The sequence below is a fragment of the Bombina bombina genome, chromosome 1, assembly GCF_027579735.1.
Source record: "Bombina bombina isolate aBomBom1 chromosome 1, aBomBom1.pri, whole genome shotgun sequence".
In the NCBI taxonomy this organism is placed as follows: domain Eukaryota; kingdom Metazoa; phylum Chordata; class Amphibia; order Anura; family Bombinatoridae; genus Bombina; species Bombina bombina.
This window is the reverse complement of record NC_069499.1, coordinates 847,664,299-847,688,967: the sequence shown is the minus strand read 5'-3', so window position 1 is coordinate 847,688,967 and position 24,669 is coordinate 847,664,299. Positions and strand designations below refer to the sequence as shown.

At 38.9% G+C, this 24,669-nt stretch overlaps 1 protein-coding gene across 1 annotated transcript in view; it reads left to right on the top strand.

Annotated features, from left to right (window-relative positions):
• The first annotated feature begins 803 nt into the window (after positions 1-803).
• The window catches only part of LOC128646060 (uncharacterized), an 82,140-nt gene continuing 58,274 nt past the window's right edge, over positions 804-24,669 (top strand). Inside the window, exons 1-2 of the mRNA XM_053699483.1 lie at positions 804-860; positions 13,083-13,183. The gene's annotated coding sequence lies outside the window, so the exon portion shown is untranslated. The remainder of the gene's footprint in view (positions 861-13,082; positions 13,184-24,669) is intronic.

The window sequence follows — 24,669 nt, the reverse complement described above, 5'->3', positions numbered from 1 at the left end:
TTATTGCTTTTACAAATAAAGATAACAAGAAAATTAAGAAAAAAATAATAATAGGAGTAAATTAGAACGTTGTTTAAAATTGCATGTTCTATCTGAATCATTAAAAAATGTATTTTGACTAGACTATCCCTTTAAAACAATAAAGTCAATAGACAATAATAGCCTAGAACTAAGGTCTCTTTAGGGATTACTATCCCAAAGGGTACTTTTGGTAACCCATAAATCTGAGGATTACAACTAATGGTGGGTGTGTACTAACTTTGGAGTTTCTATAATTTGATATGCGAAAACTTTCGATCTGTAAAGACACTCTTTCTATACCGCATTTTGATCACCCTATATTTTTGCAACGTTTCTTTTATAAACTTCTGTAATGTGTCTGAAAATCTGATTTGTAAATGTATACTTGTCAATTGAAGATTTTAATAAAGTTGACAAACTCAAAAAAAAAACAACATAAGATCATTCTATAAAAAACAATTTCCCCTTCACGTTGATTAAATAAACCTAAAGCTCTCCTTACCCTGCTATGCACTCTCACCTTGGCCATCTCAGTCACTTCAAAAAGTTCTTAACTATTTTTTAACCTCTTTTTCGTGAGAGTTTATCACTTGCCAAAATACGTTCCTTTCCGTCTTTTAGAGCTGTAGCGCTAATGGCCTGGGGAATAAAATACCAAAACTACTTCCATAACACTGGCAATCGCATATACGCGTATCACAAATGTCATAAACAAACAGTCACTTATCTAATGCGCTTGAAGTGGTTGCTTCTTGGTGCATTGTGGGAGTTGCAGTCCTGCGCATCTACTTCCCGTTCCAGAATCGCATCCGGTTTGCAGAATTCACGAGTGTAGTTCGGTAAGTTTGTTTTGGTATCGAGAGGCGTATTTTAAAGTTGTTTTCACTGTGTAAAATATTTAAAAAATAAGTATGGGTTAAATGAGTGTACATGTAATGTGAGTACTGTATGAGAGAGAAGTACCATATTCATTATAATGTATGGCTATATGTTGGGGAGAGGCTGCGTTAGCATATACGTATTATCTTTCTACATGTATGATTCATTTCAGTGTGGTATGGCGGTGGCGGAGGTTGCTATAATGTACATATGAGATACGGGATTTGGGGAGCTGTGCGAAGATCGAGGTATATGTTAAAAAAAACTCTGTGAATTCTTTGGTAGCCGGAGTGGGAACCCCCTGGAATTTTGCTCCTTTTTAGCCTTCTCCCCACCCCGGAAAATTTTTCCACAAGCCCATAAATATCTAATATTTCTTTTTACTATTTGTAAAGTTCTTGTGGGGGGTTTATATTCATAACACTAATTTATCTGTATATAACTTATTGGAAACTAACTTTGCTTGTAAAAAAATTGTAACATAATATTAGCACTAATAACAGTAGAACTCAACAAACTGGAGTGTCATTTTTGCATAGCATGTCCCTTTAAAGGGACACTAAACCCATATTTTTTCGTTCATGATTCAGATAGAGCATGCCATTTTAAGCAACGTTCTAATTTACTCCAATTATCAATTTTTCTTCATTTTCTTGCCGGACCGGTTTTGGTTATGCTTGCTTATTGGTGGGTAAATGTAAGCCTCCAATAAGCAAACACTATCTATGGTGCTGAACCTAAAATGGACTGGCCACTAAGATTTACATTCCTACTTTTAAAATAAAGATAGCAAGAGAATGAAGAAAAATTGATAATAAGAGTAAATTAGAAAGTTGATTAAAATTTCATGCTCTCTGAATAGTGAAAGAAAAAAATGTGGGTTCAGTGTCCCTTTTAAATGTACAGTATACTGTAAAATTGTTTTTCCATTAAAGGGATACTAAAGGTAAAAATGATCTCCCTTTCATTGCATAGATCATAAATATGCACAAATACCTTGTGCTGTCAGTTCTGTACACCTTTCTTGCAATCCTTGGCTGAAATTATGGGAGTTTCCAAACCCATCATGAGGCTCATTTTCATGAGCCAATCATGGTGGACAGCCTGGATTTTCAGTCTTTCTGGGTAGCTAGGAAGAGCCCAATGCTTGCACTATTCAATCCCTGTGGGCTTTACTTAATTTAAAATGCACATACGATGATCAGCGCACACAGCTCTTTAGCAGTATGCTAATTTTGAGTGCTGCGATTGAGCAACATTTAATCTAGTAGACACAACCATTTTATGGGCGGTCTTGTGTTATGTAAAATGAGAATATAGATTACATATGTTTGTATAGATAGCAGCTTTGTTTACAAGTATAAGTATAATTGCAGAATATGATAATACAGTTTGAAAAGATGTTTGTTTTTATTCTTAGTTTTGAAAACTACTAAAATAGTTTTTTCTTGCATGGAAATTATATCTCATTATGTTATCACTTTCCGTACACACACATGCTTCTTTATATTATCTCTCTGTTTACCAAAGACCAATACTTAGAGAGAAAATTTGAAAATTAACATTTTAAAGAGAGTCTACTCCAGAATTTTTGTTTAAAAAGATAGATAATCCCCTTATTACCCATTCCCCAGTTCTGCATAACCATCATGGTTATATTAAAATGTAATACCTCTGTGATTACATTGTATCTAAGCCTCTGCAGTCTGCCCCTTATTTCTTTTGACAGACATGCATTTTAGCCAATCAATGCTGACTCATAAATAACTCCACGGGAGTGAGCATAGTGATATCTATATGGCGCACATGAGCTAGCGATGTGTAGCTGTGAAAAATTGTCAAAATGCACTGAGATAAGAGACAGCCTTCAAGGGCTTAGAAATTAGCATATGAGTCTACCTAGGTTTAGCTTTCAACAAAGAATACAAAAAGAACAAAACAAATTTGATGATATTGGAAAGTTGTTTAAAATTGCATGCCCTATCTGAATCATGAGAGTTTTTAATTTTGACTAGACTGCCCCTTTAACTCTCCTAACCCCCATGTGGAGTGTAATTTATTTTGCTGGCTATGTTTACACAGCTTCTCTATAGCCTATACAGTATAGGTAGGGATACCACAGACAATATCAGCTATTTCAAATGCTGAAATAAAAGTAAATTCACCATTTCTAAACAATTTATTTCACTCCAGAAGGTAAAATGGATGATTTGGAACAAATAAAAAAATAATGTGGGTACACTGTCCCTTTTAAGATGTGTATTCAATGGCTGATAAGTAGACCTACTACTGCTTTCTGGTGGATAAATGCACACTTTACTAGTGTAAAAAAATGCTTCACAATAGTACAGGAAATCTGTTTTACAACAATCTGCAATACATTTTAAAAAACCCTCTTGTAGGTGCAACAAAGGGGGAAAAAATCATGTCTCTTTAAATGGACATGAAACTCAAACGTTTCTTTCGTGGTTCAGATATATCATACCAATTTAAACAACTTTTAAATTTACTTCTGTTCTCTAATTTTCTTGATTCTCTTGGTAACCTTTGTTGAAGGGACAGTAATGCAATACTGGGAGCTAGCTAAAAGCCAATGACAGGAGGCATATATGTGCAGCCACCAATCAGCAGCTACTGAGCCTACCTAGGTATACTTTTCAACAAGGGTTCAAAGAGACTGAAACAAATTAGATCATAGAAATACATTTGGACAGTTATTGAAAATTGCATGCTCTATCGGAAATGCGGAATCTTTTTAAAAATATTTTTAACTTCAACTCATGAATGGCTCTACTAACAAAACTCATACTTATGTGCACAGTGTCCACAAGCAATATTGTTTGAATAAATTAATGAAGGTCTTGGCATAATAGATACCCATCTTGTATGGGTATCATATAGTACTGCCAGACACATCAACTCAAGGAAGTTAAAACTTTTAGAAATTGCAAATCTTTTATTTAAATCCATAAAATCAATTTATTCATTTGTAAACTTGGATTGGTCACTAGAAATAATAAGCATGCACATTTAAGGTATATGAAACTCAGATTTTATTTTTTACTTTAAACAGAAGATTATTATAAGAATAGTATTTTATTAAATTACCTTGCTTTATCCAATTTACCTCGCAATCTTGCAATAAAAATGGTGGCACTCACTCATTATGCAAGTCCTATCACGTTGGTCTACCCATGTAGGAGCTATGTCCGCCATCTTTGCTTTTGCTATGTGCAGCATGCGACATCAGCAACTGAGCTGGAAAGGACCCAAAGAAATCTTCATGATGCAAATAGCGTTATAAATACCTACTTGAAAGTCCAAACACGATTGAAATACACAGCACTTCAGTCAAACTTTAACAAAGTGAAAAACAATGATGTTTTCCTGAAGAGCTGTTTAATTCACACGTGATTGGTGAGAAACCTATTATGCATTCCACATATTGCAGTGAACAGCACTATAAATCTTTTTCCTATTGCTGCGCAACAAATTCGATTTACACATGAGCAATACCAGGACCTAATGAGTTAAAGCAGATTTTCAAGGGGGGTGTTGTGCACATGTGTTAGAGCAGGGCTTGACAAACCCAGGAGCCTGGGAGCCACTGGCTCCTAGAATTTTAACCCTGGCTCCTAACGTTTTTGGTTATTCTCCATATATCTATATACAAATCCCACTGTCTGGCTCCTAAAAATATGTCTGGCTCCTAATTTTTAAACAGATTTGTCAAGCACTGCGTTAGAGTAAGCATCAGATTGCTCTTGCGAGCGGTATTGTGCAGTAGTATATATTATAATTGCATGCTAATGGGTGACGCTGATTGGTCAGTCAAAATTCTGACGGAACATCCTATTTAACCTTTCACTGCCGTTATGCTGTTGTTTTCCGTCCAAATAGCGCTAGGCTATAGCGCCGTTAGGACGAAATTCGTCATAGCCGTTTGATGTCCTGAAGCCAACTGCGCTTCCTGGATTTGAGTGCGGTCTGGAGGGCTTTCCTAGCACCCCCCAGACCCGATCCCATAATTAAAATCTTGCGATCGCGTGCACAATCTCAGGATTTCAATTTGTCTACAACGTTTCTTTCGTGGTTCAGATAGATCATACAAATTTAAACAACTTTTAAATTTACTTCTGTTCTCTAATTTTCTTGATTCTCTTGGTAACCTTTGTTGAAGGGACAGTAATCCACTACTGGGAGCTAGCTGAAAGGCAGTGACAGGAGGCATATATGTGCAGCCACCAATCAGCAGCTACTGAGCCTACCTAGGTATACTTTTCAACAAGGGTTCAAAGAGACTGAAACAAATTAGATCATAGAAATACATTGGAAAGTTATTGAAAATTGCATGCTCTATCGGAAACGCAGAATCTTTTTAAAAATATTTTTAACTTCAACTCATGGATGGCTCTACTAACAAAACTCACTTATGTGCACAGTGTCCACAAGCAATATTGTTTGAATAAATTAATGAAGGTCTTGGCATAATAGATACCCATCTTGTATGGGTATCATATAGTACTGCCAGACACATCAACTCAAGGAAGTTAAAACTTTTAGAAAATGTCCGCCATCTTTGCTTTTGCTATGTGCAGCATGCGACATCAGCAACTGAGCTTGAAAGGACCCAAAGAAATCTTCATGATGCAAATAGCGTTATAAATACCTACTTGAAAGTCCAAACATGATTGAAATAAACAGCACTTCAGTCAAACTTTAACAAAGTGAAAAACAATGATGTTTTCCTGAAGAGCTGTTTAATTCACACGTGATTGGTGAGAAACCTATTATGCATTCCACATATTGCAGTGAACAGCACTATAAATCTTTTTCCTATTGCTGCGCAACAAATTCGATTTACACATGAGCAATACCAGGACCTAACGAGTTAAAGCAGATTTTCAAGGGGGGTGTTGTGCACATGTGTTAGAGCAGGGCTTGACAAATCCAGGAGCCTGGGAGCCACTGGCTCCTAGAATTTTAACCCTGGCTCCTAACTTTTTTGGTTATTCTCCATATATCTATATACAAATCCCACTGTCTGGCTCCTAAAAATATGTCTGGCTCCTAATTTTTAAACAGATTTGTCAAGCACTGCGTTAGAGTAAGCATCAGATTGCGCTTGCGAGCGGTATTGTGCAGTAGTATATATTATAATTGCATGCTAATTGGGTGATGCTGATTGGTCAGTCAAAATTCTGACGGAACATCCTATTTAACCTTTCACTGTCGTTATGCTGTTGTTTTCCGTCCAAATAGCGCTAGGCTATAGCGCCGTTAGGACGAAATTCGTCATAGCCGTTGGATGTCCTGAAGCCAACTGCGCTTCCTGGATTTGAGTGCAGTCTGGAGGGCTTTCCTAGCACCCCCCCAGACCCGATCCCATAATTAAAATCTTGCGATCGCGTGCACAATCTCAGGATTTCAATTTGTCTACATCGGAACGTTGTTCCGATGTAGACATTATAACATTGTCATGGAAGGGTTAAAATTAACATTTACAAGCTTTGTTTTTCAGAGCAAATAGGTGAGTTTAATTGGTTATGATGGCATAAAACGGAATATGTGCTTTGATCATGTAGTGTTTCATAAGCCTTTAATTATACTGTTAAACTTTCGGGTGCCTCTGCAGTATAAAAGTATTTCTCTTGTAAGGTGTATCCAGTCCACAGATCATCCATTACTTGTGGGATATTCTCCTTCCCAACAGGAAGTTGCAAGAGGACACCCACAGCAGAGCTGCTATATAGCTCCTCCCCTAACTGCCATATCCAGTCATTCTCTTGCAACTCTCAACAAAGATGGAGGTAGTAAGAGGAAAGTGGTGATAGATAGTTAGTTTTTTCTTCAATCAAAAGTTTATTATTTTTAAATGGTACCGGAGTTGTACTATTTTATCTCAGGCAGCATTTAGAAGAAGAATCTATTATCAGGGATATTTGTGATACTGATGTAATACCACAAATCCCCTATAGGAGGCGCTAATAACTACGGGCAGAGTATAGTACTGGAATGGTAATACAATCAATATGCCCCTGGTAATACCATATATGTGAATAGAATTATAAATCTAAAAATTATAAAGAGCAATAATAATTAAAAAATAATAATAATAATAAAAAATATATATTAAAAAATGGTTAAAATATATATATATATATACAGACGTATCAAATGGTCAAATGGAAAAGTTCAAATGAAGTCCAAATGAGTCCAGAAATAGATAGATAAGGCAGCTCTCGGTCTTCACCCAAACGATGGTGTATCTTCAAAAAATGGTTAACTGCAAGGAAAACAGAAACAGAGGCGCCACATGTGTAGATCAATCAAAACTGACAAAATCCAAGCAAGATGAGATACAGGATACTCACAAACGTGAAGGCACTCTCTTGTGCCTGTAGGGGCAGGCTGGTATTTTAACAGCAAACCAGCTGGCTGTACCAAGGGATCCCCGTTAGGATATCCTACAGTTGTGGTGGATCTCACAACAGCAACCCTTAACTAGGTTACTTCCAGCAAAAAGGAAAATGTGTCCAGAGGGGAGGAAGGCTAAACAGCCTTATGGTTACTGGCAAGGGAAATGCCACACGAACACCAGATTTGTTAAAAAAGTTTCAAGTATTTTATTTTTCAAAAGATAAAAAATACCATCAGTAACAAATTACAGCTGGGTGTGTTATATGGCAAGTCTCCTTGTATATGCAGAGATAATAGCGACGCGTTTCTCAGGGAAGACCCTGTTTCATCAGGCTTGATCTTATGAAGTAACTAAGATCCAATGCTGTTCTCACATGTGTCTGAGGAGTGAGGTAACTTCAGAGGGAGAATGGCGTGCAGGTTATCCTGCAATGAGGTATGTGCAGTTTTAAGTTTTTCTAGGGATGGAATTGCTAGAAAATGCTGCTGATACCGGATTAATGTATGTTAAGCCTAAATACAGTGATTTAATAGCGACTAGTATCAGGCTTACTATCAGAGATATATACTCTTATAAATGTGCAATATAAAACGTTTGCTGGCATGTTTAATCGTTTTTATATATGCTTTGGTGATAAAACTTATTGGGGCCTAGTTTTTTCCACATGGCTGGCTTGATTTTTGCCTAGAAACAGTTTCCTGAGGCTTTCCACTGTTGTACTATGAGTGGGAGGGGCCTATTTTAGCGCTTTTTTGCGCAGTTAAAATTACAGACAGAGACATTCAGCTTCACTCAGCAGTCCCCTGCATGTTATAGGACATCTCTGAAGGGCTCTAAAGGCTTCAAAAGTCGTTTATTAAGGAAGGTAGGACTACAGCTGAGCTGTGGGAGTTGTGACTGTTTAAACGTTTATTTCGTTTTTTTTATCCGTTTTTTGCATTAAGGGGTTAATCATCCATTTGCAAGTGGGTGCAATGCTCTGCTAACCTATTACATACACTGTAAAAATTTCGTTTGAATTACTGCCTTTTTTCACTGTTTTTCAAAATTTGTTTCTCTTAAAGGCACAGTACCATTTTTTATATTTGCTTGTTAACTTGATTTAAAGTGTTTTCCAAGCTTCCTAGTCTCATTGCTAGTCTGTATAAACATGTCTGACATAGAGGAAACTCCTTGTTCATTATGTTTAAAAGCCATGGTGGAACCCCATATGAGAATGTGTACTAAATGTATTGATTTCACTTTAAACAATAAAGATCAGCTTTTGTCTTTAAAAAATTTATCACCAGAGGATTCTGACGAGGGGGAAGTTATGCCGACTAACTCTCCCCACGTGTCAGACCCTTTGACTCCCGCTCAAGGGACTCGCGCTCAAATGGCGCCAAGTACATCAAGGACGCCCATAGCGATTACGTTACAAGACATGGCGGCAGTCATGGATAATACACTGTCAGCTGTATTAGCCAGACTTCCTGAATTTAGAGGAAAGCGTGATAGCTCTGGTGTCAGGCGTAATACAGAGCATACAGACGCTTTAAGAGCCATGTCTGATACTGCCTCACAATATGCAGAAGCTGAGGAAGGAGAGCTTCAGTCTGTGGGTGATATCTCTGACTCAGGGAAACCTGATTCTGATATTTCTACTTTTAAATTTAAGCTTGAGAACCTCCGTGTTTTACTTAGGGAGGTTTTAGCTGCTCTGAATGACTGTGACACAATTGCAGTGCCAGAGAAATTGTGTAGACTGGATAAATACTTTGCAGTGCCGGTGTGTACTGAGGTTTTTCCAATACCTAAAAGGTTTACAGAAATTATTAATAAAGAGTGGAATAGATCCGGTATGCCGTTTTCCCCCCCTCCTATTTTTAGAAAAATGTTTCCCATAAACGCCACCACACGGGACTTATGGCAAACGGTCCCTAAGGTGGAGGGAGCAGTTTCTACTTTAGCAAAGCGTACTACTATCCCTGTTGAGGACAGTTGTGCTTTTTCAGATCCTATGGATAAAAAATTAGAGGGTTACCTTAAGAAAATGTTTATTCAACAAGGTTTTATCCTGCAGCCCCTTGCATGCATTGCTCCTGTCACTGCTGCTGCGGCGTTCTGGTTTGAGTCTCTGGAAGAGGCTTTACAGACAACGACTCCTTTGGAGGACATACTTAACAAGCTTAGAGCAATTAAGCTAGCTAATTCTTTTGTTTCTGATGTCATTGTTCATTTGACTAAACTAACGGCTAAGAATTCGGGATTTGCCATCCAGGCGCGTAGGGCGCTATGGCTCAAATCTTGGTCAGCTGATGTGACTTCAAAGTCTAAACTACTTAACATTCCCTTCAAGGGGCAGACCCTATTCGGGCCTGGTTTGAAGGAAATTATTGCTGACATTACTGGAGGTAAAGGTCATGCCCTTCCTCAGGACAGGTCCAAATCAAGGGCCAAACAGTCTAATTTTTGTGCCTTTCGAAACTTCAAGGCAAGTGCAGCATCAACTTCCTCTGCTACAAAACAAGAGGGAACTTTTGCTCAGTCCAAGACGGCCTGGAAACCTAACCAGTCCTGGAACAAAGGCAAGCAGGCCAAAAAGCCTGCTGCTGCCTCTAAGACAGCATGAAGGAATGGCCCCCTATCTGGTAACGGATCTAGTAGGGGGCAGACTTTCTCTCTTCGCCCAGGCGTGGGCAAGAGATGTTCAGGATCCCTGGGCGTTGGAGATCATATCTCAGGGATATCTTCTGGACTTCAAAGCTTCCCCTCCTCAAGGGAGATTTCACCTTTCGAGATTATCTGTAAACCAGATAAAGAAAGAGGCATTCTTACACTGTGTGCAAGACCTCCTAGTTATGGAAGTAATCCATCCAGTTCCAAAGGAGGAACAGGGACAGGGTTTTTACTCAAATCTGTTTGTGGTTCCCAAAAACGAGAGAACCTTCAGACCAATCTTGGATCTAAAGATCTTAAACAAATTCCTCAGAGTTCCATCATTCAAAATGGAAACTATTCGGACCATCCTTCCTATGATCCAGGAGGGTCAATATATGACTACGGTGGATCTAAAGGATGCTTACCTTCACATTCTGATACACAAAGATCATCATCGGTTTCTAAGGTTTGCCTTTCTGGTCAGGCATTACCAGTTTGTGGCTCTTCCCTTCGGGTTAGCTACAGCCCCAAGAATTTTTACAAAGGTTCTGGGGTCGCTTCTGGCGGTCCTAAGACCGCGGGGCATTGCAGTGGCCCCTTATCTAGACGACATCCTGATACAGGCATCAAATTTCCAAATTGCCAAGTCCCATACGGACATAGTTCTGGCATTTCTGAGATCGCACGGGTGGAAAGTGAACGAGGAAAAGAGTTCTCTGTCCCCACTCACAAGAGTCTCCTTCCTAGGGACTCTGATAGATTCTGTAGAAATGAAAATTTACCTGACGGAGTCCAGGTTATCAAAACTTCTAAATTCTTGCCGTGTTCTCCATTCTATTCCGCGCCCTTCGGTGGCTCAGTGCATGGAGGTAATCGGCTTAATGGTAGCGGCAATGGACATAGTTCCGTTTGCGCCCCTACATCTCATACCGCTGCAACTATGCATGCTCAGTCAGTGGAATGGGGATTACACAGATTTGTCCTCTCTATTAAATCTGGATCAAGAGACCAGAGATTCTCTTCTCTGGTGGCTATCTCGGGTCCATCTGTCCAAAGGTATGACCTTTCGCAGGCCAGATTGGACAATTGTAACGACAGATGCCAGCCTTCTAGGTTGGGGTGCAGTCTGGAACTCCCTGAAGGCTCAGGGATCGTGGACTCAGGAGGAGAAACTCTAAGTCGTAAGACTTTTCATCCGGGGGAATGGGAACTCCATCCGGAGGTGTTTGCTCAATTGATTCGTCGTTGGGGCAAACCAGAATTGGATCTCATGGCGTCTCGCCAGAACACCAAGCTTCCTTATTACGGATCCAGGTCCAGGGACCCGGAAGCGACGCTGATAGATGCTCTAGCAGCGCCTTGGTCTTTCAACCTGGCTTACGTGTTTCCACCGTTTCCTCTGCTCCCTCGACTGATTGCCAAAATCAAGCAGGAGAGAGCATCAGTGATTTTGATAGCGCCTGCGTGGCCACGCAGGACCTGGTATGCAGACCTAGTGGACATGTCATCCTTTCCACCTTGGACTCTGCCTTTGAGACGAGACCTTCTACTTCAAGGTCCTTTCAATCATCCAAATCTAATTTCTCTGAGACTGACTGCATGGAGATTGAACGCTTGATTTTATCAAAGCGTGGCTTCTCAGAGTCTGTTATTGATACCTTAATACAGGCACGAAAGCCTGTTACCAGGAAAATTTACCATAAGATATGGCGTAAATATCTTTATTGGTGTGAATCCAAGAGTTACTCATGGAGTAAGGTTAGGATTCCTAGGATATTATCTTTTCTCCAAGAGGGTTTGGAGAGAGAATTATCAGCTAGTTCTTTGAAGGGACAGATCTCTGCACTGTCTATTCTTTTGCACAAGCGTCTGGCGGATGTTCCAGACGTTCAGGCGTTTTGCCAGGCGTTGGTTAGAATCAAGCCTGTGTTTAAACCTGTTGCTCCCCCATGGAGCTTAAATTTGGTTCTTAAAGTTCTTCAAGGGGTTCCGTTTGAACCTCTTCATTCCATAGATATCAAGCTTTTATCTTGGAAAGTTCTTTTTTTGATGGCTATTTCCTCGGCTTATAGAGTCTCCGAGTTATCTGCTTTACAATGTGATTCTCATTATCTGATCTTCCATGCAGATAAGGTAGTTCTGCGTACAAAACCTGGGTTTTTGCCTAAGGTAGTATCTAATAAGAATATCAATCAAGAGATTGTTGTTCCATCATTATGTCCTAACCCTTCTTCAAAGAAGGAACGTCTTTTACATAATCTGGACGTGGTTCGTGCTTTAAAGTTTTACTTACAAGCTACTAAAGATTTTCGTCAAACATCTGCTTTGTTTGTGGTTTACTCTGGACAGAGGAGAGGTCAAAAGGCTTCGGCAACCTCTCTTTCTTTTTGGCTAAGAAGCATAATCCGCTTATCCTATGAGACTGCTGGACAGCAGCCTCCTGAAAGGATTACAGCTCATTCTACTAGAGCTGTGGCTTCCACTTGGGCCTTTAAAAATGAGGCTTCTGTTGAACAGATTTGCAAGGCGGCGACTTGGTCTCCGCTTCATACTTTTTCAAAATTCTACAAATTTGATACTTTTGCTTCTTCGGAGGCTATTTTTGGGAGAAAGGTTCTACAGGCAGTGGTACCTTCCGTTTAAGTTTCTGCCTTGTCCCTCCCTTCATCCGTGTACTTTAGCTTTGGTATTGTTATCCCACAAGTAATGGATGATCCGTGGACTGGATACACCTTACAAGAGAAAACACAATTTATGCTTACCTGATACATTTATTTCTCTTGTGGTGTATCCAGTCCACGGCCCGCCCTGTCATTTTCAGGCAGGTCAAAATTTAGATTTAAACTGCAGTTACCACTGCACCCTATGGTTTCTCCTTTCTCGGCTTGTTTCGGTCGAATGACTGGATATGGCAGTTAGGGGAGGAGCTATATAGCAGCTCTGCTGTGGGTGTCCTCTTGAAACTTCCTGTTGGGAAGGAGAATATCCCACAAGTAATGGATGATCCGTGGACTGGATACACCACAAGAGAAATAAATTTATCAGGTAAGCATAAATTGTGGGTTTTTTTAGTTATTTTTGTGGGGGATGTTTATGTATTTTTTTTCTCTCTCTCCAACAGGAACACACTCTAACTTGGTTGGCACAGAGCCAAGCTTCCAGATTTGCTGTGGTCTTCTATGTGAAACAACTTTTTTTTTTTTTTTTTTAAATCACGTAAAGGTATGTATGGTTTAGTAATTATTAAAGGGACAGTAAACATTACTGTATTAGATGTCATCTAAAAAATTTTTTTTTATGTAAAATACATACAATACAAGTTGATTATTACTTTTTTAAACTATAAGCTTGAGATCAAACCTGTCAATCAAATACTCTAGCCCACCCCCCTTGCTTCTGCGATTTCAAGCTCTTGTGCTCTAGTGTATGACAGTGCATTCTATCTGTCAGAGAGAACTAGAGGAGCTGCGGATGCACTAAAAAGTCTCCACTTTGACACCAAGTTGTCATCTAAATCGTGAAGCGTTCTGCTTTGCGATTTACATGACAGCTGGTTTTAGATGCATTATGGCATTCTGATGAAGAGCTACTAAAAGTAAATTGTTCAGCTCTACAAGATGTTTTAGGGAGCTCCGGATAACGATCTTGTTTCTGTGCACTTCTCAGCCTAAATGACATTTTCGGCATTAGCTAAACAACTGCGCATGCGCAAGAGGATCTGACTGACTCAATCGGCGCACAGCTCTAACAACTGTATGGCCCGACCGATTAATAGAGATTAGTGGTTTAGGTAGGGACAGGCAGAAGTAGATTCAGTAAAGGGCCGTTTTTTATGTTTTTTATGTTTACTGTCGCTTTAACATTATACAGCACTAGCAACTCTAACATGTATTTTCACTGTGGTGCTAAAGACTTAATTTAGAAAACAACAAAAACATTTGGACTTGTTGAATTTAACAGCCGTTCCAGGATGGCTTTGTAATATACCCACATAAATTATGCATTGTTTTAATTTTTATTTATCCATGCACACAGAAAACTTCTTAATTACATATATATCTGAAATGTTAAAAAGCCAACACCCAGAACTCAAAATGTGATATTTTTTTTATAGTCTATGGGGCCTATTTATCAAGCCGTCAACCGAAAATATGCCGGAATTCCGCAGAGTAATTGTGGCAAGCTTGATTCCCCTTATTTATTAAAGCCTACAGACCGGCAAAAGTAGAAATCTGTGACGTAACATATGATCCGACGGTCTCAGTCCGACACAGATCAATGCTTACGTCACTACAGATGTTCCGAATGCAAATTCGGCACTATTTGACTATTTTTGCTACTTATCAAATAACTAGCAGGTACGCTCGCCACTATTCCGGCCCAGCGTACCTGCTTTTCAATCCGCCGCCCTGGAGGCGGCGGATGCCATAGGAATCAATGGGAGTCTGAAAGCCGCGAAAGCTCATGTTCGCTGCTGCCCGATATCCCATTGATTCCTATGGTATAATAAAAGTTTACACCCAACACCCTAACATGTACCCCGAGTCTAAACACCCCTAATCTGCCGCCCCATACACCGCCGCCACCTAAATAAGTTATTAAGCCCTATCCCGCTGCTCCCGGACCCCGCCGCAACTAAATAAAGTTATTAACCCCTATCCTGCCGCTCCCGGAGCCCACCGCCACCTACATTATACTTATTAACCCCTAATCTGCCACCCCCTATACCGCCTTCACCTACATAAAGTTATTAACCCCTATCCTGCCGCTCTCGGAGCCCACCGCAACTGAATAAATGTATTAACCCCTAAACCGCCCGCCCCCCACATCGCCATAAACTAAATTAACCTATTAATCCCTAAACCTAACAACCCGTTAACTTTATATTAACTCATTCCTATCTTATAATAAATTTAAACTTACCTTTAAAATTAAATTAAACTATATTAAACTAATAATTAACCTATTCTAACTATTATAATAAAATTACATTAAACTATATTAAATTAATAATTAACCTACCCTAACTGTTATAATAAAATTACATTCAACTATATTAAATTAATAATTAATCTAACCTAACTTTTATACTAAAATTACATAAAATTACAAATTAAAATAACTATATTATATATTTAAACACCTAACCCTACTCAAATAATTTAAATCTACACTACAAAATTACAAAGTTACAAAAAATAACAAACACTAAGTTACACAAAAAAATAAACACTAAGTTACAAAAAATAAAAAGGAAATTATCAAAGCTTTAAACTAATTACACCTAATCTAAGGGCCCTATGAAAATAGAAAAGCCCCCCCCCCCCCCCAAAATAAAAACCCCTAGCCTACAATAAACTACAAATAGCCCTTAAAAGGGCCTTTTGCGGGGCATTGCCCTAAAGTAATCAGCTCTTTTACCTGTAAAAAAAAATACAAACAACCCCCCAATAGTAAAACCCACCACCCACACAACCAACCCCCCAAATAAAAAGCTATCTAAAAAAACTTAAGCTCCCCATTGCCCTGAAAAGGGCATTTGGATGGGCATTGCCCTTTAATAGGGCATTTAGCTCTTTTGCAGGCCCAAGTCCTAATCTAAAACCCACCCAATAAACCCTTAAAAAATGCTAACACTAACCCCAGAAGATTTACTTACAGTTTTGAAGATCCGACATCCATCCTCCAAGAAGCCGGAAGAAGTCCTCAACGAAGCGGCCAAAGTCTTCATCCAAGCACGCAGAAGTCTTCATCCAACTGGGCCGAAGTGGTCCTCCAGATGAGCAGAAGTCTTCATCCAGACGGCATCTTCTATCTTCATCCATCCGGCGCGGAGCGGCTCCATCTTCTAGACATCCGACGCGGAGCATCCTCTTCTTCACGACGTCTACCGACGAATGAAGGTTCCTTTAAATGATGTCATCCAAGATGACGTCCCTTAGATTCCGATTGGCTGATAGAATTCTATCAGCCAATCGGAATTAAGGTTGAAAAAATCCTATTGGCTGTCGCAATCAGCCAATAGGATTGAGCTCACATTCTTTTGGCTGATTGGAATAGCCAATAGAATGTGAGCTCAATCCTACTGGCTGATTGGATCAGCCAATAGGATGAAAGCTCAATCCTATTGGCTGATTGCAACAGCCAATAGGATTTTTTTCAACCTTAATTCCAATTGGCTGATAATCGGAATCTAAGGGACGCCATCTTGGATGACGTCATTTAAAGGAACCTTCATTCGTCAGTAGTCGTCGGAAGGAAGAGGATGCTCCGCGTCGGATGTCTTGAAGATGGAGCCGCGCCGGATGGATAGAAGATGCCATCTGGATGAAGACTTTTGCGGGCTTGGATGAAGACTTCGGCCGCTTCGTTGAGGACTTTTCCCGGCTTCTTGGAGGATGGATGTCGGATCTTCAAAACTGTAAGTAAATCTTCTGGGGTTAGTGTTAGGATTTTTTAAGGGTTTATTGGGTGGGTTTTAGTTTTAGGTTTAGATTAGGTGTAATTAGTTTAAAGCTTTGATAATTTATTTTTTATTTTTTGTAACTTAGTGTTTATTTTTTGTGTAACTTAGTGTTTGTTATTTTTTGTAACTTAGTTTTTTATAACTAAGTTTTTTTAGTGTAGAATTAAATTATTTGAGTAGGGTTAGGTGTTTAAATATATAATATAGTTGTTTTAATTTGTAATTTTAGTATAAAAGTTAGATTAATTATTAATTTAATATAGTTTCATGTAATTTTAGTATAATAGTTAGAATAGGTTAATTATTAGTTTAATTTAATTTTAAAGGTAAGTTTAAATTTATTATAAGATAGGAATGAGTTAATATTTAATATAAAGTTAGCAGGTTGTTAGGTTTAGGGATTAATAGGTTAATTTAGTTTATGGCGATGTGGGGGGCTGGCGGTTTAGGGGTTAATACATTTATTTAGTTGCAGTGGGCTCCGGGAGCAGCAGATTAGGGGTTAATAACTTTATGTAGGTGGCGGCAGATTAGGGGTTAATAAGTATAATGTTGGTGGCGGTGGGCTCTGGGAGCGGAGGAATAGGGGTTAATAAGTTTATTAGAGTGGCTGTGGGCTCCGGGAGTGGCGGTTTATGGGGTTAATAAGTTTATTTAGTTGCGACGGGGTCCGGGAGTGGCGGTATAGGGGTTAAACAGTTTAGTGTGGGTGTTTAGTGACCGTATACAAATAAAGCTGGGAAAAAGCCAAAGAGCAGCAAGATCGATTACTGCTCATCGCCCCGTACTTGGTGCACAACTTTTTGACAGCTTTTTTGTTAAATATGGAGAGCATATTCAGATCCGCGGCAGCGATGTCAGGCGAGCGTATTGGTGCCAGGGAATGCAGCACAGTTGACGGGTTGATAAATAGGCCCCTATATGTTAAACTGCATGTCTCATTGTTTTAAATAATGTAATTGAACACCACCTAATTCCACATTTAGTATCAATTCAGCTTCCCAAAATGCCATAATTTTAGATTTTTTTCCAGTACTTTTCAAATACTTTTCAATACGAATTATAAGATAAAATATAAGATTTGTTCACTTTAAATGAAAAACAAGTAGGAATAAAATCAACAACCGTAGAACATTAAATACATTTAAAAACTAGATAAGGGTTGACTTAACTAGTTTTGACAATGTGCGCATACTTTATAATCTGCCAGAATGCCCATACATAGTAGTGGTTGAAAAAAGACTGAAGTCCATTGAATTCAACCTATACAAATCTAATATACTTTCAAAAAAGCCCCAGTTGAGCTTAAATTAATCCCATTAAAAGGTGACCCATATAACATAAGTAATCATATCCATTAATTCTGTTTCTAGCCAGAAATGTATACAAACCATTAAAAAATATATCTAAGGTATTGACATTCACTACCTCCTTTGGTAATGAGTTCCACAATTTTATTGCTCTTACAGTGAAAAAACGTTTCCGTTGCAGGAGATTAAGGGGCCTATCTATCAAGCGCCGAATGGAGCTTGATGCCCTGTGTTTCTGGCGAGCCTGCAGGCTCGCCAGAAACAGCAGTTATGTAGCAGCGGTCTAAAGACCGCTGCTCCATAACCCTGTCCGCCTGGTCTGATGAGGCGGACAGGAATCGCTGGAATTCAACCCGATCGAGTTGATTGACACCCCCTGCTGGTGGCCGATTGACAACGAGTCTGCAGGGGGCGGCGTTGCACCAGCAGCTCTTGTGAGCTGCTGGTGCAATGCTGAATATGGAGAGCGTATTGCTCTCCGCCTTCAGCAAGGTCTTGCGGACCTGATCCGCACTGTTGGATCAGGTCCGCAATACCTATGATACATAGGCCTCTAAATCTCCTTTCCTCCAGCCTTAAATTGTGACCTCTTCTCACAAACCATTTTCTTGGAATGAACAGAGCTTCTGACATATATATATATATATATATATATATATATATATATATATATATATATATATATATATATATATATATATATATATATATATATATATATATATACACATACATACATACATACATATAATATATATATATATATATATATATATATATATATACACATATACATATATATACATACAGACCCAGTTTGGCTAATCTCTCCTCATTGCTTAAATTCTCCATTCCCCTTATTAGCTTTGTGGCCCTTCTCTGAACTTTAAGGTCTGCAATGTCTATTTTTGAGATCGGCCCCCAGAACTGCACTCCATACTCATGGTGAGGTCTTTACCAGGGATTTATATAGTGACAGAATAATGCTTTCCTCCCTTGAATTAATGCCTCTTTTAATACATGCTAGTATCTTATTAGCCTTAGAAGTTGCTGCCCTGCATTGTGCACCCATCTTTAGCTTTTTATCTATTACTACTTCCAAATCCCGTTCCTCCTCTGTTGGCTTAGTCTAGTTCCATTTAAATAATGCATTGCTTGTTTATTTTTACTTCCAAAATGTAGAACCTTGCATTTTCCCACATTAAATGTAATTTTCCATTTACTTGCCCATACTTTAATTTTTGCAAATGCCTTGTAACACTAGTTCATCCTGCTTAGACCTAATGACCTTACACAAATTTGTATCATCTGCAAAGTTAGAGATGTCTCTATTTAATTCTTGCTCCAAGAACAGGGCCCAGTACTGATCCCTGGGGGACTCCACTGATTATACCTTTGTCCAATCTGAGTAAGATCCATTTACTGCTACTCCATTGCTCCCTGTCTTTTATCCAGTTATTTATCCATGAGCTAACATTCTCAGATATTCCCAGTCCCTTAATTTTGTACATTAATCTCTCATGTGGCACAGTATCAAACGCTTTTGCAAAATCTAAGTATATCACATCAACTGATTCCCCTTTATCTATATTTTTACTTCCTCGTAGAATATAATTAGATTAGTTTGACATGATCTATTTCTCATTCAACCATGCTGATTTGAATTTATAATCTTGTTTGCACAAATATACTCATCAATATAATCCCTTCAAGTATCTTCCCCACTATTGATGCCAGACTAACTGCTCTATAGCTTCCTGGATCAGCCCTGCTTCCCTTTTTGAAGAGTGGCACCACATCAGCTTTACGACAATCCTGGGGTACTATGCCTGAGGATAAGGAGTCTTGAACAAATTAAGAGTAGAAGTTTGTCTCTAACAGTGCTAAATTCCCGTAAAACCCTTGGGTGTATTCCATCTGGGCCTGGAGTTTAATTTACCTTAATATTATCCAGTTTTTTTCCTGGTATCCTCTAGACATAACAGTTAATGGTATGGGCTGACATGTTCTAGTTTGTTCCAAAGTATCCTCCATTGGTTCCTCTCTTGTGTATACCAAGTATAAAAGATTATACTAGTTTAAAAGATTCTCTAAACGTGCTACCCACCTCTCCCCCAACACACCTGCACCCATGTCATTCAGGTGCAATCCATCATTACTGTACAAATTGTACCCAAGTGAAAAGTCAACCCAGTGCTCTAAAAATTCAACCCCCTCATTTTTACACCATGTTTTTAACCCTGAATTAACTGACCTTAGCTCCTTCTGTCTTACTGAGTTAGCACATGGAACTGGTAATCTCTGAAAATATTACCTTGGAGGTCCTTGCTTTAAGCTTGCTAACTAACTCCTTGAAGTCATTTATTAGGACACTCCATCTCATTCCTTAATTAGTACCAATATGCACCATGACTGCAGGATCAGACCCACATCCCTCTAACAATCCATCAATATGCTCCACAATATGCCTAACACAAGCCACTGGAAGACAGCTAACTGTTCTATTTAAGGAATCTGGATGACACATTACCCTATCAACCTTCCTAATAATAGTCTCCTACCAACAACATCTGCCTCAGGCCCTGACTTGTATGTCCCTCTTCCATGACTGAAGGACTGTTCACTATACTAGGCAAAACAGCCCTCTCTGACACTGCCACCCCTGAACTGATATTCCCAACATCTTTACTCAATCTGGCAAATCTGTTGGGGTGTACTAGCTCGAACTGGCCTGTCTCTTCCGCTTACCTTTACTTCGCCGTCTGTGACCCAGCTACATTCTGGAGTCTCCCTATCTGAATCTTCCCCAATTCCCACTGCTAGAACCATTAACAACCAGCTCAGTCATATCCATTTCCCTTTCTTTCCTATGGCATGTGGTGACATTTTATCACTGGAATATTAAAATATAGCTCACAGATTTTATACCTGGCAATTCACATAGCTGGTTTTAAAATTGAATATTCAAGTAGGTCTTTGGCCTAGTGTATGTCTAAGTAGGACACTCCCAATAGCCTTTGAGTGGCATTTGATAAACCACTCCCTATTGAATTGGGGTTTAAAAACTGGAACACCAAAATCTCTTTCTTTCTTATCCTGTTCGTGAAAGCATGGCTGATTTTGGGCACACTAGAGAATGGCTAAGTATATTCCTTGGATAAAATCCTGTGATTATTTTAGCAGTGTTGCAGAAATTGTAGTAAAGTTGCCCTGTCTTAAATATTTGGACTGTTTTGCTGTAAAATAGATGTGTGTGTGTATATATACCTCTAAACATTTATCTTATTATTAACATATAGTGATTCCTAAATAAACTGTTTGGAAAAAATGGATACCCCTTTTAATTAATAACCACATGGCATGGAGAGTCCACAATGTCATTCCAATTACTAGTGAGATATTCAACTCCTTGCCAGCAGGAGGAGGCAAAGAGCACCCCAGCAAAGCTATTAAGTGTAACTTCTCTTACCCATAATCCCCAGTCATTATCTTTGCCTTTGTCAGTGGAGGATGTGCAAAGTCGGTGTCTGAAGAATGTAATCCTTGTTAATGGGTGCTTTTCCCTGCAAGCAAGGATTGGGGTATAGCTGTGTCCACGTCAATCTCTTTAGTAAGAGTAGTGGTGGCTTTTAGCAGTTAGAAGGCAGCGAGGAAGTCTTTGCTTTACTTCTAACATTTATGCTACCCCTATATAGAAAACCAGGGCTGGTTACTCTGTTTTTTTCTTTTCTCTCCATGTCCTTGCCAGCAGTCGATTGAGGCTGATAGACTGGGAAGTGCTGTGTCTGCTCCACAGCAGAAGATCCTGGAGGCTAAGTCAGTTTTATATCCTTATTTAAACCCTTCCCTTGGCAGGTATAACTGTTACTGTCATCAATGAAAGGGAGGACTTTTAAGGGTGACCAACTGGCACCTCCATTGCCCTCTTAGATGGGTCTGGAAACCTTAGTTATATCCCCGGTTGGGGATATCAGTTATTTGAGCAGCTTGGATCTACCGGCATCTCCTTAAACAGGCTCCGGTTCACTCATTATTGGGTGTTTCCCTCTAACATAACTCAACTACCCTCATAGTTTTGTTTACAGTTAAAAATGACACAAGGGGTTGAGGCTTTTATTTATTTGTACAAACATTTATAATGGGGCATCTACACTCTAGCTCCTTTAGCTGGTATGTTCCTCATTTACAGCAGCGGCACCTCCAGCTTCAGTAGAGGAGGCTACTGCTGACTGTTTATGCTTACTTTTTTATAACATCGATGCGCGCCATTATCTGATGCTGCGGTGGCTTCTCTAGCTAGATGAGAGGAGACTACCGCCGGCCTTTTTTAGAAAATATTCTCCTGCAGTGCTATTTTAGGCAATCGCAATAAGCGCCAATACACTGACTGAAAGGTTTTCCCCACTGAACCTGCAAGTCCCATATTACGCTCCTGACGCAGCACTCAGTTATGGCGCTTGCATATTACGGCGCTGGCTAATGCATGCTTATTTATTAGTAAAATGCTAGATAGCGATGACCACATTTGAAGGGTTTCTCCCCTCATCTGTTATCGAGTTAATAATTTAGAGGGGTCTCGCTTCTAATCTTCAGGTGTTTAGCTTTTGTGTCAGCTCTATTTTACTATATGCGGCTATGTACCATTATCCTCATATTAGAAGACCGCCATTGTGGGCGGATACTATGGAGCATCTATTCAGCTATGCGGTGGAGGATCCGTGAGCGTTCGCTCTGCTGGATAGGAGACGTATGGTCTGTTTTTGTTTTCAGAGCCGTGAGCGTTAGGCTCTATACAGAATAAAAAATTTCTTTTGTTCCAACCTCGTCTACATAGTCAGATCCGCTTCAGAGGACATAAATTTCTGTTGGCGCCATTTTGGAAATAGCTTTTCTATTTCCCACTATGGGCAGTGAGGTTTGCTGTTTAAACGCATTTTAGATGTCTTCATCATGTAAGGTTAAGTATGATCTCTATGTGAGCCTCATTTAAACCTATTCAGCCTAGACCTTTATAGAGGTTTATTCCCCTCCTAAGGTGTTTTATATCAGTTTTTTATGTGTGCTGATAATACTGCCTCTAGGATATGATGGGTGAGTTTTTATTATGGGAGTGTTTATTATAATAAATCATATATCCTACAATTTTATATTTTTCATGATTTATTTTCTCAAAGCCTTCTGGTGGCGCAGGAACAGTGAAACAGGCTGTGACAGTACCCCCTCTCCAAGGACGCCCTCTGGGCAGCCTTGGCTCCTTTGTTATATTGTCATGTATTAAGTTGCATTACATTTCCCCCTCATTCTGTGGATAAATCTTGAGGGTCTCTCATGATTAATCTGTCTCTGTTCTATTTAGCAGGGATTCATATATTATTTATATCCACCTATTGGGGATTACAAATGTCTACAGTTTGTGCATTGTAACTGTATATTTGTTTGTCACCATGTTCATGGTTTATCCCTTTCCTTTTTAAGTATAGGTGTATATACTGGACATTATCAATATGATGTCCAATTATCCTGTCTCACATTCCTGTATGCTTTAGGGAATATTTCCATCTTCATGGTTTATCCCTATCTTTCTACAGTACAGTTTAATTAGACTATGTTTTAAACATTAGGTCTACTTATATTATCCTTCTTTTCTACAGTAGAATATATGATTACTATGTTATAAGTACTAGAAATGCTTATCTTATCTTGTGTCTGCTGTGCATATTTAAGACATAAGTAGGGGAATATTAGCATTTACACAATTTATTTTCCTCCTACCATGGATATATCTTCTGGATATTGTTATAAGCCTTTTGTCGAATTATCTTTCCTGTTGAACAATATTTATATATAATATATTATTTTTATATATATATATATATATATATATATATATATATATATATATATATATATATATATATATATATATATATATATATATATATGTAAAATTAGGGATTATTCATGTTCGTGTTTTATTTATTTTTATTTTTTTCTACGGTAGAAAAATATATACAGGAGATTGTTATTAATCTGACCACTTGTGATTCAGTGGTTAAGTCTCCAATCTACCAGCTGGATTTCTGTTTTAACCCTAGCTATCCTTACAGCTGTGTATTCAGCAATGCTATGGCATTTAGGGGAAGTCCTGCGTAAAGTAGGCTATAGTATATAAGTGAGTCACTATGACTATCTCATTTATAGTATGGGTTTAAAGGTTATCAACATTTATTTGATTTATCTCTATCCTGATTCGTTATGATTCAGTATAGGTATATACTGTTGTTATAAGCATCATAATTGCTTAATTTGCTCTATACATTTTAAATGTATGCTCTAGGGATTCTTAACTTTTTTTTTTTTTTTGGCCCTTTCCTACCGTAGATGATTAGAGGTTATGTTATACGCATTTCCTGGCTTATCTTATATTTTCTTCTATTCTCTTTTTAATCATGCCACTCTCTGTTTTGTCTTTTAGACAAACACTTTTGTTTTGTAGCCCTAAATTTTGGACTTAGCCTCTACTCCTCGAATCTTACGGGGGTTCGATGGGGCTCTTCTGGCACTAGCCAGATGTTAAGGAATTACGGTGGCATCTCTCCTGGACTATATCTTGGTTTAGGTGCCTTCTTTTCTTTTTGTAAGATGTTATTGTCTATTCTACGTTCCCACTGATGGAAAGTGAATCTGGAGAAGAGTTCCCTGGTGCCAGACACCAGGGTGTGTTTCTGAGGAACGATTATAGATTCTCTGTCTATGAAGATTTTGCTGATGAAGGTCATAAAATCCAAACTTCTGACTTCCTACCTGTCACTTCAGTCTTCAACCTGTCCATCTGTGGCTCAGTGTATTGAAGTAATTGGTCTGATGGTTGCTTCCATGGACATCATTTCATTTGCTCGGTTCCATCTGAGACCCCTACAGTTATGTATGCT